Source organism: Malaya genurostris, chromosome 2, assembly GCF_030247185.1.
Source record: "Malaya genurostris strain Urasoe2022 chromosome 2, Malgen_1.1, whole genome shotgun sequence".
NCBI lineage: Eukaryota > Metazoa > Arthropoda > Insecta > Diptera > Culicidae > Malaya > Malaya genurostris.
Genome location: NC_080571.1, coordinates 284,689,958 through 284,705,782, shown reverse-complemented (window position 1 = coordinate 284,705,782; position 15,825 = coordinate 284,689,958). Strand labels below are relative to the sequence as shown.

The 15,825-nt window shown below is 36.6% G+C and overlaps 2 protein-coding genes across 5 annotated transcripts in view; both read left to right on the top strand.

The window, feature by feature from the left end:
• The window catches only part of LOC131430400 (ATP-citrate synthase), an 80,486-nt gene that overhangs the window by 44,914 nt on the left and 19,747 nt on the right, over positions 1 to 15,825 (top strand). The window contains exon 1 of one of the 4 annotated variants that reach the window (XM_058595341.1): positions 5,112 to 5,688. The exons of 1 other annotated variant lie outside the window; for it this stretch is intronic. The gene's annotated coding sequence lies outside the window, so the exon portion shown is untranslated. Of the gene's footprint in view, positions 1 to 5,111; positions 5,743 to 15,825 lie in introns of those variants that run through there. 2 more of the 4 variants (XM_058595340.1, XM_058595342.1) reach the window with 2 other exon arrangements.
• The window catches only part of LOC131429252 (uncharacterized), a 42,252-nt gene that overhangs the window by 23,955 nt on the left and 2,472 nt on the right, over positions 1 to 15,825 (top strand). The gene's annotated exons all lie outside the window — the stretch shown is intronic.

Below are 15,825 nucleotides of genomic sequence, written 5' to 3'. Positions count from 1 at the left end.
TGAGCTCACAATCGATCAAAAACAACAACGAATTGATAATTCTGAGCAGTGTTTGGAGCTGTTATATCGAAATAAAACCGATTTTTTCGTCGATATATAACAATGGACGAAACATGGCTCCATCACTTCACTCCGGAGTCTAATCGACAGTCAGCTGAGTGGACTGCACGCGATGAACCGAACCCAAAGCGTGGAAAGACTCAACAATCGGTCGGTAAGGTAATGGCGTCTGTATTTTGGGATTCGCATGGTATAATTTTCATCGACTACCTTGTAAAGTGAAAAACCATCAACAGTAACTATTATATAGCATTATTAGAGCGTTTGAAGGACGAACTTAAAAAAAACGTTTTGTTTCATCAAGACAATGCACCGTGTCACAAGTCGATGAAAACCATGCTGAAATTGAACGAATTGGGCTTCGAATTGCTCCCTCATCCACCGTATTCTCCAGATTTGGCCCCCCGTGACTTTTTCCTGTTCTCAGACCTCAAGTGAATGCTCGTTGGTAAAAAATTTAGAAGCAATGAAGAGGTAATCGCTGAAACTGAGGCCTATTTTGAGGCAAAGGACAAATCGTACTACAAAAATGGTATCGAAAAGTTGGAAGATCGCTATAATCGCTGTATCGTCTCTGATGGCAATTATGTTGAATAATAAAAACGAATTTTGGCAAAAAAATGTGTGTTTCTATTAAACGATACGAACTTTTCAGCCGAACTGTTAATAACGGGTGATTTTTTAAGAGCTTGAGAACTTTTTTAAACAATAAAACGCATAAAATTTGCAAAATCTCATCGGTTCTTTATTTTAAACGTTAGATTGGTACATGACATTTACTTTTTGAAGATAATTTCATTTAAATGTTGACCGCGGCTGCGTCTTAGGTGGTCCATTCGGAAAATCCGCTTTTTTATCGACAAATTTTGTTCAGCGATGAGGCTCATTTCTGGTTGAATGGCTACGTAAATAAGCAAAATTGCCGCATTTGGAGTGAAGAGCAACCAGAAGCCGTTCAAGAACTGCCCATGCATCCCGAAAAATGCACTGTTTGGTGTGGTTTGTGGTTTGTTGGAATCATTGGACCGTATTTTTTCAAAGATGCTGTTGGACGCAACGTTACAGTGAATGGCGATCGCTATCGTTCGATGCTAACAAACTTTTTGTTGCCAAAAATGGAAGAACTGAACTTGGTTGACATGTGGTTTCAACAAGATGGCGCTACATGCCACACAGCTCGCGATTCTATGGCCATTTTGAGGGAAAACTTCGGAGAACAATTCATCTCAAGAAATGGACCGGTAAGTTGGCCACCAAGATCATGCGATTTGACGCCTTTAGACTATTTTTGGTGGGGCTACGTCAAGTCTAAAGTCTACAGAAATAAGCCAGTAACTATTCCAGCTTTGGAGGACAACATTTCCGAAGAAATTCGGGCTATTCCGGCCGAAATGCTCGAAAAAGTTGCCCAAAATTGGACTTTCCGAATGGACCACCTAAGACGCAGCCGCGGTCAACATTTAAATGAAATTATCTTCAAAAAGTAAATGTCATGTACCAATCTAACGTTTAAAATAAAGAACCGATGAGATTTTGCAAATTTTATGCGTTTTATTGTTTAAAAAAGTTCTCAAGCTCTTAAAAAATCACCCTTTATAATATAATATAATATAACATAATTTAATTCAATATAACATGATATAATATAATATAATCACAGAGACATCCAAGCTAATACAAACTTCTTTAAAAAGCTGTGTAAAGCATACAAGTGAAAATCCGTTAAAAATCACCGTTGCACACGACTTTGCACGTCTGTTGGATATCTTTTCTCTGTGATATAACATAATATAAAATAATATAACACAGTTTAATATAATATAATATAGAACAATATAATATACCATTACACAATATATTCTAACAATATACTATAACATAATATAATATAATATAATATAATATAATATAATATAATATAATATAATACAATATAATATGATATAATGCAATGCAGTATAATACCATACAACATAATATAACATAACAGAAGATAATATATGAAATAATATGCTATGATACAATGTATAACAGTTGATGTCGCAGTGTAAGTTATGCTCTTCTTTCGTCGCAGTACTGCAGAAAATATAATATTTCATTTTAAATGATAATAATAATAATTATAATAATAATAACAACAATATATAATACAATGTAATATAATTCAATTCAACATATAACAAATAATTCAACAAACAACAGAACCACATGTTTCAATATACTATGATAAATATTGCACTTTAGGATGTGCTTCAAACTACAAGCCTTTTCGCACCCTCTCATTCTGCTACTAACGCAGAAGGCGATAGCACCCAGTCGACGCCGTTCTGTTTACCAAATGTCATCATAGACGCTCGGGGAGGCATGAGATAGGAACTTGTGAGGACTTAGTTATCTCACCATTTGACGACCTAAAAAAAATTATTTGAAAAAATTGTAAACGAAAAACTTTTTCATCAACTTAAAAATGTAATAACAAACAAACAACATGACTTTTTTAAAGGCCGCTCAACTACAACAAATCTCTTAGAATTTATGACATTCACTCTGAATGCAATGGACGCCGGCAACTACGTAGAAACTGTTTACATTGACTTTAGCAAAGCCTTCGACCGTATTGACATACATACTTCTACACAAACTACAAAAATATGGCATAAAACATACTCTTCTGGAATGGCTCAAATCATACTTAACGAATCGTGTACAGGTAGTCCGCTTCCAAAATATTCTGTCTGAACCAATGAATGTAACTTCTGGCGTACCTCAGGGTTCTCACTTAGGGCCTCTCCTTTTCATTTTACATATAAACGACATTTCCTTCATACTCAAAAATCTGAAAGTGCTTATATATGCAGACGACATGAAACTCTTCATGGAAATTAAAAATATCAACGACGCTGTAATATTCCAGAACGAAATCAATCTATTCCACATTTGGTGCTGCAAAAGTCTGCTCCAACTCAATGTAAAAAAATGTAACTCAATAACTTTCAGCAGGAAAAATGAAACTATATCCACAAACATACATCTATGTTAGGAAATCAACTTGTAGAAAAATGTAAAATTGTACGAGATTTAGGCGTAAACTTAGACTCCAAGCTTACTTTTGTGGAACACTACAATACCATAATCAATAAAGCAAATAGCATGCTGGGCTTTATTAAACGCTTCAGTCATAACTTTCAGGACCCATACACATTAAAATTATTATACACTACATATGTCAGACCTATTTTGGAATATTGCAGCCTAGTATAGAATCCATACAATATTATTCACGAAGAACGCATCGAATTTCAAAAATATTCAAAAACAATTTCTTTTACATGCACTTCGTAAATGAAACTGGGCAGCATTTCCTCTACCATCATATGAAGCACGCTGCATGTTCATCAATATTCAAACACTTGAAGAACGCCACGACCTTGCAATGCTGTATTTTATCAGCGACATTATTTCTCAACGCATTCAATCACCTTCTTTATTATCGCAACTAAATTTTTACACACCTAGCCGTCAATTACGAATCAGGAAATTATTTTTAGAAAGAAACACTAGAACAAATTATGCGAAATATAGCCCAATCAATCGTATAATGCGCCACTACAATCAATATTGCGAACATCTTGACCTTGGTATGTCCAAAAATGAAATGAAATTACAGCATAGTCGTAGATATAATGCGTAGTATCTAAGTAAACATTGTAAACCATTTATATGTAGTCTACATTTGCTTGAAGAAATAAATAAATATATAAAAAAAAAAATAATGAAACCATGAGTTAGGTGGATAGTGGATTAAAACAGGGTTTTGTTCAAAAGATTCTCAAAATGGTTTTTACGAGAATTTCTGAAGTTACGCGATTTTTTTATGCAAATTTTCAAAGTTAAGCGGTTTTCTTGTTTTGTCTTAGAAATGCATTTGGTTTAAAAAAAAATTCGATCTCGGAAATCTCAGTCCTAAAGACAGTTTTTTGTCGAGATAACACCAGATCTCGATGTTTCATGGATTTTTGAAGACATTTGGAAACAATTTTTTTCTTTATTTTTGCGTTTTATACGCGGATTTCCGAAGTTACGCGATTTTTTTCTGCTCGTTTTTTTTTTGTGCGGCACAACAAGAACTCATTGTAATTGAATATCAGTGCTAGAATATTCAACTGCGGAATGATGTAAAACAAATCGACTCACTGCTATATTGGTTAAGTATGTTTATTATCGTCTTAATAACAACCAAAAGCCACATCTAAAAGCTGGGTTGAATGACCATTACACGTTTTACTCACGTTTGATTTATATCAATTACCTGACACAAATAATAAATTCAAACAATTGCCGAAGTTTCAGCTAATGTAAATAATCAATATGAACTTTTCAACTATTCGTAGGAAAAAAAATTAGTTCACTCATCTCATAGCACTGCTCTCTAGTGACAGTAAATTTGAAGCACACACCCTCAATGGAAGTATCATCACAAGGTCAACTGCAGCATCAAGTGCATCACAGCCAAGTTTCACTCCCTACATAGCAGCAGCAGCAGCCCAACCGGGGAATTCATGATGGGGCTAATATAAGAATAAATCCGATGATACAGCAGGCGCTGAAATTTTTATCAGCCGTCATCAGAAGACACGAAGCGCCAGGTGAACTTTTCATTTTTTTTGCAACTTCACCTAGGGGGTACCGATTTTAAGGTCACAAGACGTCGTGGTACACTCGTGCAGAGAGACACTGTTTGCCGCTGAGGTTTTGCTGATAGCATGGTGCTGCCGTTCCCCGCCAAAAAACCGAGCGATAGACCGCCCGCGCGCCAGCCCGCCCCTGTTTGTTGGCGTAAACACCGAGGAAAGCGAATCGCCGATTCACCGGCGCAGGACGGACGGTCACTCACATGCACACGTAGTGATGATGAAACAAACCCACGATCGAGGGTTGGTTATGCATACGTACAACCCAAACGCGAACATATACGCAAGTCACACCGTACGGTTGATTGTGTCCAGCTGCTAACCAAGCCAGCCAGCCACAGTCAGTAAGTCACCCCGTCATCCAGTCAGTTGTCAGGAAACTGCGCGAGCGTTCGGATCGTATTTGGCCGAAGTCCTCTGAGCTGATCGTTTTGTGCGGTTCAACATCGGTTCACTTTGTCTGTGTATTGTTTCTTCCTAAAGTGGCAAAGATTTCCTGAAAATTTAACATTGGCAAATTGATAGGCAGGCTCCGTACATAAGCGAGAAATAGCAAACAGCGAAGTGGAACTGAAACGATTATTAGCACAGAAACAGATTACCGAATCGGCGACTCGACGGCTTTGTGTGTTACCGCGCGCGTTCCGTAACTGAAGCGAAAACCCGTTGTTGACTCCGGTGCGCCACACCAGCCATCACTGGCAGGCAAGTGAAAGTGGTACGTGGAAGTTAGACTACCAACCCGGTTTCGAGCGACTCGTCGGTACCAGTTTGGTGTGTCTTCGGCTGTGGTTTTTCTCTCTCTTCTTCGACCGTTAAGTGAAGTTGAAGGTGCCGTAACCGTCTTCCACAATTGCCATTAGCCGAATTGTGAAGTCGGTCTGTGGTTTTGTAATCCAACGACGTCGTAGGAATTACCCAACGGTACGAGAATTCGGTACGTTTGCCGCGCTCCGTAAGGTATGTGTATACCGCCGTAGCGCAACTGACGGTGAGGAGTTAAATTGTGAAAACTATCTTTTAAGTGTACAGTGTTCATAGCCATCTCGTGATAATGAATTTGGGTTGTTGTTTTTTTCTGCAATGCCAGCTATTAATTAATAGTTTGATGCTAGGAATATCTGTAACCTGTAATTCAGTACAATCTATAGATTTTGTTTCTATCAACTAATGTTTTATGTTGATATCTATCTGATATCATTGTTGATGAAAAATAAGTCACTGGAACCAACTTATGAATAAAGTTTTGCAATCAAGAGAACTCAGTGAAATTTAACAAATTTAGTATAGATATCGTTTGAAACTTATAAGAAATTACTTCTGCTCGTGTTTGTATCGAAGCCTTAACGTGATCCATTGTTGTAAAATCTAATGGGAATTAAATGAATAACCTACTTTCATTCATATAACTAAGGATGGTAGTAAATTTACATTGAATGAAAATTGTTATATTTTCTGTATCGATCACGGAGTGGATATGGCTAACAGTGCTTAAAATAGACAATAGGTCATTCTGTGGTTTCAAGGATTCTTGTGCCTGGAATTTGGTCACTAATTTGGATTAACTTGATGCAGTTGGAGTTCGTCACATTCGTCCTGAACTGGTGAATTTAATTCGAAAAGTAGGACTATTTTTATCAGAAATAAGAATAAACTATTTAGGGGTTTGGTACCACGTGGGTACCGGATTTGTGCTAAGTACACATAACTATTTTCTTTTTTTACCGTTTCACTTTCAGCTCATCATTGCGTCAGCAGTTTATGTTGAACTGCTAACGCCACCTAACGGTTCAACATATTGACATCTCATGAACCGTGAAGGAACTTTCAAACCTTTCCGATCCGGTTCCGTTCCGGCACTGATGTTATGACCAGTGTTGGAAAAATCATAATCAGAAAAAGTTCATTTCACTATCTCTCGTAAAAAAAAAACAGTTCGAGAGATTTTCTAAAAAAAATCAGTGACTAAAAAAATCACTTCCGATATTTTCATTCATGAAACAAGCAATCACAAAACTCTGAACCTCGAAGTTCACAAGTGGTTTTGTCGTGAATACGACTTACTTTACTATAAGGTGCCTTTTCAAAATTAACCCTCTGAGAGAGTGATAAGTTTTTGATCGTGAATATCTCTTGTTGTATCTAACGAATCAACATAATTTTTGCTACATGCAGTCACGTACCCAGAGGGGGGGCCCAAGGGGCCCGGGCCCCTCCCGAAATCAAAAACAGGTATATAATTATTTAGAAGGTCTCAGACAATAATGTAATACAATAACAGTTCCAGTGGAAAAGTTTAAAGTGTCTGTTAAAAACACCCGTAAAAGGCACACTGAGAATTAGTTACATAAGCAATCTTCAGTAACATTATTTTTTTTATCATTGGGCCCCTCCCGAAACGAAATCCTGGGTACGGGCCTGGCTACATGCCATCGGAAATATGATCACAATTTTATGATAAAATATTCAGTTGTGTGACATAATCTCAAATAATTCAAAATTTAACTTTTCTGAAATGTTTGGTATAAACGAGTATCAAAGTTTGCCTTAGCGTTTTGCGTTTGCCTTTCTCGTATTTTTAAAGCTCATAGCTCAGTGATCTGTGAAAGGATTCATATAATCTAACTACCAATAGAATCGAAATTTTTCAACTAAGGCGTGTATAGAAAAAGCATTGAAGTATTTCAATAGTACACTATTGAAAAACCTGTCTCATTTCACCCATGTCAACACCAGCCAATCAGAACGCGTTCTGAGAAAGAGAACAAAATATCTGCTGCTGTACAACAAGTCGTTCGAGAAAATGTTCCGAACTGTGTTTAATATCGTAGTGAGTTCCACAATTTGGTCTTTCTGAAAGGCAGGAATGAATCCCTACAGCATATTGATAGTTTCTTTCAATAAATTATGCAAATTCGAAATGAAGGACGTTAGGACCGCCCATTAGTGAAAAAGCAGGTAAAAACAAACCTCTCAACAAAAATTGGATCAGTTTGGATTCTATCGCCACTGCGAGCAGATGTATTTTGTGTCGTTTGCAAAGTTAGTTTCGCTTCCGACAAGAGCGAATACGTCACAGCTGCCAGTCATTTCATTGGTGAAAAAGCAACGGTGGAGAGCATTACACAAAATCAGCCGTTCTAATGGCTCTAAAAATTTTCTAAAGAACTATTAGGATTTGTTGTTCGCAAATCGAAGGGAAATATCCTCAGTTTAGTGCAAATCTAGAACAGTTTGGTTAGATTTGTGCACTTTTCGCTGTGTGAAATTCACAGTAATCAAGATCAAGTGATGCCTTCTTTGTTTTTGCGAAAAATATGGAAAAGGGGAATGCTTGCATAATTCATACAATTAATCAACTAATTGATATTCGGAAGTGTTAAGGAACATGTCGGTTGTTTTCGTATTCACGACATCCATTTATGTCTCTGACATTACCCACCCGCTTTTTTAGTGTCAGCGAAACTTGACGACGAACTTTCACCCACAGAAATATCGCTTAAGAAATAATCGATAGGGAGGAGAGTCTCCAATGATATTTCGACGAAGAATTTCCACTACGCTTCAGTTCGACACCGAAGTGATTCGTGCATTCTTATTTCATATTATGTTATTCAGAATAAGGGCGTTAATTATTATATGTTATATGTTATGAACATTCCAAACAGCGATTATAGCGACGAAAGGCTGCTTTAATTCCGACTAGCTAATTACATTACACTATTCAGATTAAACCTAATAAAACGCTTTTTAGCATGAATTTGGTTCATAGAAGTAACAGGAGCGCAGCATTATCATGTCTCGAAAACACACAGTAGGCGCAGTGTTTGAACGGCGCGTTCGAATTGGCATAGCAGTAGTCTGCGCTCCTGTTACTTCTGCGTACGTGATTCAAGCAAAATTGGCTAATATTTTTTAATCAGCTACACAACATGATTTGTGATTGTTTTTATTATCATTCTAACAATTGATAATTACAGCACTTGTTGCTTTTATTAGTATTACTCCACCACCACGGTAGTGCCGAATAAATATCAAATACATCACCATCGTATCGATTCACTTATTAACCACTCTACGCACACTGAACGTTTACTGAAATTCATCGACGAATTTATTCACCATGTATTCTGCAAAGAGTTGAGATATCACGACTAAGAAAATTCAGTTCCCAAAAATCTTCTGTTCGAGAATCATATCAGCTATATTAAATGTTCGAACTTTTTTCTTAAATATCATCGAGCAGAATGTTCGCTAGTGAACTTTTCACAACTGATTTTTTGTCATGTGAAATCAGTTTCAGTGAGAATCCCGTTCTCGAGAAATCAACACTGAATTTTTTTTACAGTGATTTTTTTGTCTAAAAATCACTTGTGAAAAATTTCTGTCGCGATTTTCAAAATGTTGATTTTTCCCAACACTGGTTATGACACATTACTAATCAAATATGCTAATCAAATCTCACATGATTGGTGGTATGTATGTGTGCATAGATTGCAATGTGTACTAACTCAATATTTCTGTTTCCCCTATCTTTTGGCTCAGGAAGGGGAATGGTATCTTACCTCTAGGAGCTGCGAACAACATCGTCATGATATTTTGTATGAATTGTATTTTATTACTTCCAGAATTGTAACGGTGCAGTACTAAAGTACGACGAATTCACGACCAATGCAGTAAAACTTCAGGCAATTCAATTGAAACCGAATGTGAAACACTGACGATCTCTCTACTGCAGTAAACTTCACACTCTGACACACACAACGTTCGCTGACATGCCGAATCGGTAGCATTCAGTTCTTCAATCGATTCTCTTCAAATCAAAGCTCAGTTGAACCACGGTCAGTTGATCTCTTGAAGTAACATACTATCTCTTTCAATAGTATGAGAGCGGTTTTCAAATGAGATCCATATAAACATTCTAGTTGGTTCAAAATAATAGATGAAAGACAAACCAGATAGCTGAAATATCAATGATAGAATACACATAAATTAATAGTTTCCTCCTTCAGTTTCCATTTTTAATACTTTACTCCATTTATAGTTCTATTCATTCGAACTTGTTCACTACCAACAGCGAGGACAATGAAGCAGTTAGACTACTTGGCACTTGAAAAGCAATCAAAACATCAAATGACTAGGTACGATTATTCAACTGACGATGAATTCTGGGAGCTTCACTTGAAAATGGCAGCAAAAGTCATATGAATTTGTATCGATATGCTGACGGTCAATGGCCAAACTTTTTATTTTCATCTGATATCATTCGATTGAAATTTTACCGAACTGTTCACGACATACTTATGTTAACATGTCTTATTAAACGAAGTAAAAACGAGTAAAACCATGTTCGCCTGCAGCAGTACACTCAGAATTAAAATGATTTCAATGGAATGACGAATGGAACGCGATTTGAGATTTTATCTTTAATACTCGTTGAAACCAAAGATACTACTGAAAATTTTATCATAAATTGCTTATTATATTTTCGATGGCATTGAGGAAAAATTATGTTGTTGGGTTAAGTACAACAATAGATATTCATAGTATAGTGAGTCGTATTTACATCCCAAAATACAGAAGCCACAACCTTGCCGACCGATGTTTGAGTCTGTAATTTCGGCTGACTGTCGATTTGATTCAGGTGTACAATGATGGATCCATGTTTCATCCATTGTATCATATCGACGCAAAAATTCTGATTCATTACGTTGCATTACTTGGCCAAACACTCTTGCGAATTAGCGGTTCGTTGTTGTTTTTGATCAGCTGTGAGAAACGCGACGTCCACTTATTTACATGTGATCATGCAAAATTGTGAATACACTTCCTTTTGAAATTCTTACGGTGTCAGCTATCTCCAACAAACTTCTCTTTTTGATTTTCCATAAGGATGGAATGAAGCTCCGACCTGACAGGATTCTTAGTGCCAGTAGGATCGTAGCACTAGTCATGCAATGATTCTGTACGCCAAGAATCGATGGCGAAGTCTGTTGAAACAGAAAGGCTAAATTCCACAAAAGAAATGTAATGCCATGATGTTGTTTTTTTCATGTTCGTTCTATTCAATTTTAATACCATATCCAAATGGACGAATCTTCCTCCTAAAACATCCCATAAAGTCTTGTACAACGTTTGGATCATCATTTGTTTTGCGTGGACATCCATTTAATTTTTATCTTCCTCCGATTTTACATTCTTTGGATGTTACTGAAGCGCCTGCTGCATGATGTCCCAATGCTTCTCAGTTGGCCGTAGTTTCGGTGCGTTAGCCTTCTACCAGTCTAATGCATCTTTCGAGTAGTGGCACGAGACTAAATCCGCTAGAATTGAACGCTTTTGGAAGGTATTCCTTTCTGTATACCGACCCGTTGATTGCCCCAGTTGTCACGAATGAAAAGATGCGCAAATTGCTCGCCAAATCAATTATTTATAGAAAAACTTTGTCATCTTCTACTTTCTAATATTTATGGGAAAAATCTTATTAAAAATGGTAGTCCCGAAAACGACCGGAAGTCTACGTTCACGTACGTCTCGTCATCCACAATGAGAATGTAGAGTAGAGATGGCTTAAATTCGAATCCGATTGAAAATTAAAAACTTTTATTCGTACTCGATCCGTGAACAACTTTTCTTCCATACCCGAACCTAACTTGTACTCGACAAAATATTAAAACCATACTCCCGTCCGTACATACCCGTACCAGACTCGATCCCGAAAAAACGGGTATTCGGGTTCAAATCTCCGAAAACCGACCAAATTGTAGAACTCGAAACCGATCTTTAACCCGAATCCGGCAAATATTTTTTTTAACCCTGATATTTAATAAGAGCTGATGTATTTTTGCATGCGATCGTAGTAAAACTAAAACAAAGAATTACCACTTTAAAAGATTTTCACTGGAAAAAACATTTATTTACTTAATATTATCTAAAAAGTATCCAACTTTTTTAGTGTTTATATTTTAGAGTATTTCATTGATTTTCTGCGACTTCTTCGAACGAATCTTTCTTTCTATCCGTGAATAACTAATGGCTTTCCATACTGAAGACGTGTATAAGTATCATTCAAACTGGAGCAAGTCGATTCTTTTCTTTTACCTTTTCTACTGTTGATTCCAGACGCAGACGGACTTCTGTTACATTGGTATCAACATCAGTCAAGCATGTTTCCGAAAGAGCATAGCGTCAAAAATCGATTTCTCACTTTCTCACATCTTTCAGTCACACTTTGGGCCAATCCGTGAAGCTCACATTATCTTCGTTAGTAGAATGAAGAAAATTAGGAACATAGGCCCTTATTACCGTTCTTACTTCCACTTTCACATTCACTTCACTTACATGTCACTTCACTTGATCTTACCTATTACCGGTATCACGCATAGTGAAGTGATCACTGTGATGGAAAAAAATAATTTTTTCAACAAAATGTTGGTGGCGTGATGTTCATAATGACATCAAGTTCATTTAAGTAATTACTTTTGTCTCTGAAGCGAACTCCGTAATAAGGACTTAAATTCACTTCACTTGATTTCCACCGTGAAGTGATACCCATAATAAGGGTCACAGTCACTTCACTTGGTTTTCACCGTGTAGTGACACCGGTAATAAGGGCCATAGTTCGAATAATTTCCAATTGATGTTTATTGTACAGAACTGTTTAATCTGCTATCAGCTTTGCGAATAAGTGAATCAGCAGATTTATGTGTGCTCTGCTATCTATAGATTGGGTTTAATTTGACATAGCAATAAATGGCACATGCTGTCATTTGGTGTCAAGGTCAAGGTCAAGGTCAATCGTTGTTCAGCATGTAGGTCGTTTGGAATGTTTTCAACAATGTATATATCGTTTTGAAATACAATTTGTTGATGTCGACGAGCTCGGTTCACTGTCAGTTTCAGTGTTTTGAGGCAAAACAACAAGCCTCTGCTTAGTACATGCGTTGTAAATATGCCAATACTTGTTTATCTTTGAAAAAATATGTAATTCGTAAAAATATTATTTGAAAAATTTTCATGTGATTCGTAAAATAAGAAATACTTAGAATTATTGCTGTTTAGTTTTTTATTGTCTCCTCCCATAAAGCATTAAAGTAAATTTAAGCAATAAATCATTACATAAAAGCGGGGTCACTGTTGAGAGAAAATGAAAAGACTCAACACGAGAATACTTTTGAATATTGTTTTATTAGATCAAAAACTAACATGCAAATTGGTAGCAAGTCCAATCCCTTTCAGCGTTAATAATAGCTTGACACCTTCGAGGCATACTTTGAGCGAGATTTTGCGCGTATTCTTCTGAAAACGACCTTAAAATTTTGTTAGTTCGACGAACAAGCTTCATCTTCATTTGAGCTCAAACGTTCTCAATTGGATTGGCATCGGGCGACTGAGATGTCCAATCCAAGGTCACGACACCATGGCCCATTCAAGTCGTTTTTGCACATGTTTTTTTATTTATCATCGGTTTCTGCAAAGTACTTCAAATTTTTTAAATTATTTGCGATCAAATATCTGCGAACAGTTCCGTACGATATATTTAAACCTTTTTTGGTCAATTTTGAAGCACCCTCGCACAAAGTTGATGTCAGTTTCTTCAAAAAACAGATCACAAATCACATTTTCGTCTTTTTCCGACAATACACCGACAGAACCGCGATTTGGAAAGTCGTCGACATTTTTCACCTCTTCAAAACGATTCACCCACTTACTCACAAACCGTTTCGACTTTTGCATGTATTTCGCCGCGGCAGCTTGGGTCATTTTGGGACCTTTCGGGTGCGATCATAAATAATTCTGGAAAAATGCTGAGATCGAATTCTAAACAATAGTCAGCTGATTTATTCTCGTATTGCATGAAGGACACTACTGCTCTCTGTGTTAAAAAGAAATAATCACGCTCTTATGTAACAGACTGTATGTGCTGGATGTAAACACAGGTTGGCTTCCTTTCCAACTTGTATTGGGATCCATGGCATTTTGCCGGAGTAAGTCACGCTCAAGGGGTCAATAAAATTATTACTGAGCCCACTCATTACTGACGATTACTCACCCAACATTTTTCAATGGGTCGTACACCTCATTGAACATAACTCAAAATTGAGTGTCACACCACTCAAATTTATAAAAAGTGCACATACTCTAAACTTAATCTACTCATTTGTTGAGTTAAGGTACGAAGCTATCAGAATTTACTCAGAATAAGGAAAAAATATTTTTTTTTTCAAAATTTGAGTTAATTTAAATCAAAATTTGAGTTCCTTGCACTCAAAATAAATAAATTCTTCTTTCTTTTAAATGGGAAGCTCAAAAAAGTGATTGAAACCCGTTTCCTTTTGACCGGTTTGGAATGAAAATTGAATGGTTTTTGATATCCCCTTGTTGGCCTTCTCAGTTAGCATAATTAAAACCACAAAATCTCTATTGAAATCATCTATGATTCATGGTTACAAAAACCGGATCTAGAAACGGCAATGAAAAATGACGTATTTTTAAATTCGATAAGAATATTCCGAGAATGAATACGCACTGAATTGCAAGAAGTATTTAAATCACTTAAATGTTTTGAAAACTCAACGCTTACTCTAATGTATGAATAAATGCGAAAGAACTCATGGCTTGAGTGAATGTTACTCAAATTCTGACATCCTTTTCCAATTTATGAATTTGACTTATCGCAACCCAAGCCATGAGTTAGGTTCAAAGATCGTGTATGGGTAACGCTCGTATATTTTTTTTCGCGAAAAACAGTACACTTGACGTAAAATTCAAGAAAATACAGTACATCGACTTTGAAACAACAGAATATTTTACAGTACACATTTTTCTGGAAATAGTGAGTGAAAAACAAAAGCAAATAGTGATTTAGGGGTGTGTACCGTTTCGTGCTAAAGTGCACATGACTAATTTTAATTTTTACGATTCACATTCAGCTCATAGTGCGTCAGCAGTTTATGTTAAACTGCTAACGCCACCAAACGGTTCAACATAAACCGCCGAGCAGACGTAAAGTATTTACTATTTACAAGTCACTAACGCGAAACATAAAAATTGAAATTAGTCATGTGCACAAAACGGTACACATGAGGTACCAAACCCCTAAATGACTACAATCTGTTGGCACCCAGTATGTCGTCAATTTGTTTTGCTCTTTCAGCACATCAGGATAGACATAGCACTTCGGCGCAAATTTTTACAAACCGATGAGCTGATTTTTACAAACTCAGATTCAAACTAAAGGTTGTATGATCCCATAGATCGCTGTTAAATTTTATCTCGATCCGACTTCCGGTTCCGGAGTTACAAGGCAATATGTGCAAATCTATGAGAAAATGCGCATTCATTTTCTCGGAAATTTCTTAACCGATTTTTACAAATTAAGATGCAAATTAAAGGTCTTGAAATTCTTTGAAAAATCTCAGAAAAGTTGATCCAGATCCGACTTCCGGTTCCGGTATTTTCTCTCTCGTGAGTATTTTTCCACAAGCGATGGCGACACGAGGTGCACATTTTTATAAAATCTATCTACTGGTAAATTCATCCACTTGGCAGATCTTGTTAGTTGGTGGATATATAAATCTACTTTGGGACTACTAGTGCCTGGTTTCCGCTTCCGAACGCACCGGTAATAGTGAAGAAAAGCTCCAAAAACGGAACTCATTTCGATTTCTCAGCAACGGTTAACCCGATTTTCACAAGTCATGATTCAAATTAAAGCTCTCAGTGTCTTTAAAGACACTGTGCAATTTCATCTAGATCCGACTTCCGGTCCCGAAATTATAGGGCAATGAGTATCAAAACTTTCAAACTGTCATACAAAAAGATGGAAAATTGGTGCGCATCGGTACGTGCTGATACGGAAGAAGAAGAAAACGCACCCACCTAGCGTGCTTTGTTCAATTTTGTACAGCGCTCAGGGTTGCCACATTTAAATCTATATTAACTTGACATAACTGTTTACAAATTGAAAAGGTGATGGTAGTTTACACCACAGAAATTTTTCGATTTTGTTCAAGTTTGAAAAAGAAAATCTTGACAGAATCTTCTAGTGATTAAAAACATAAGTAATATGAGA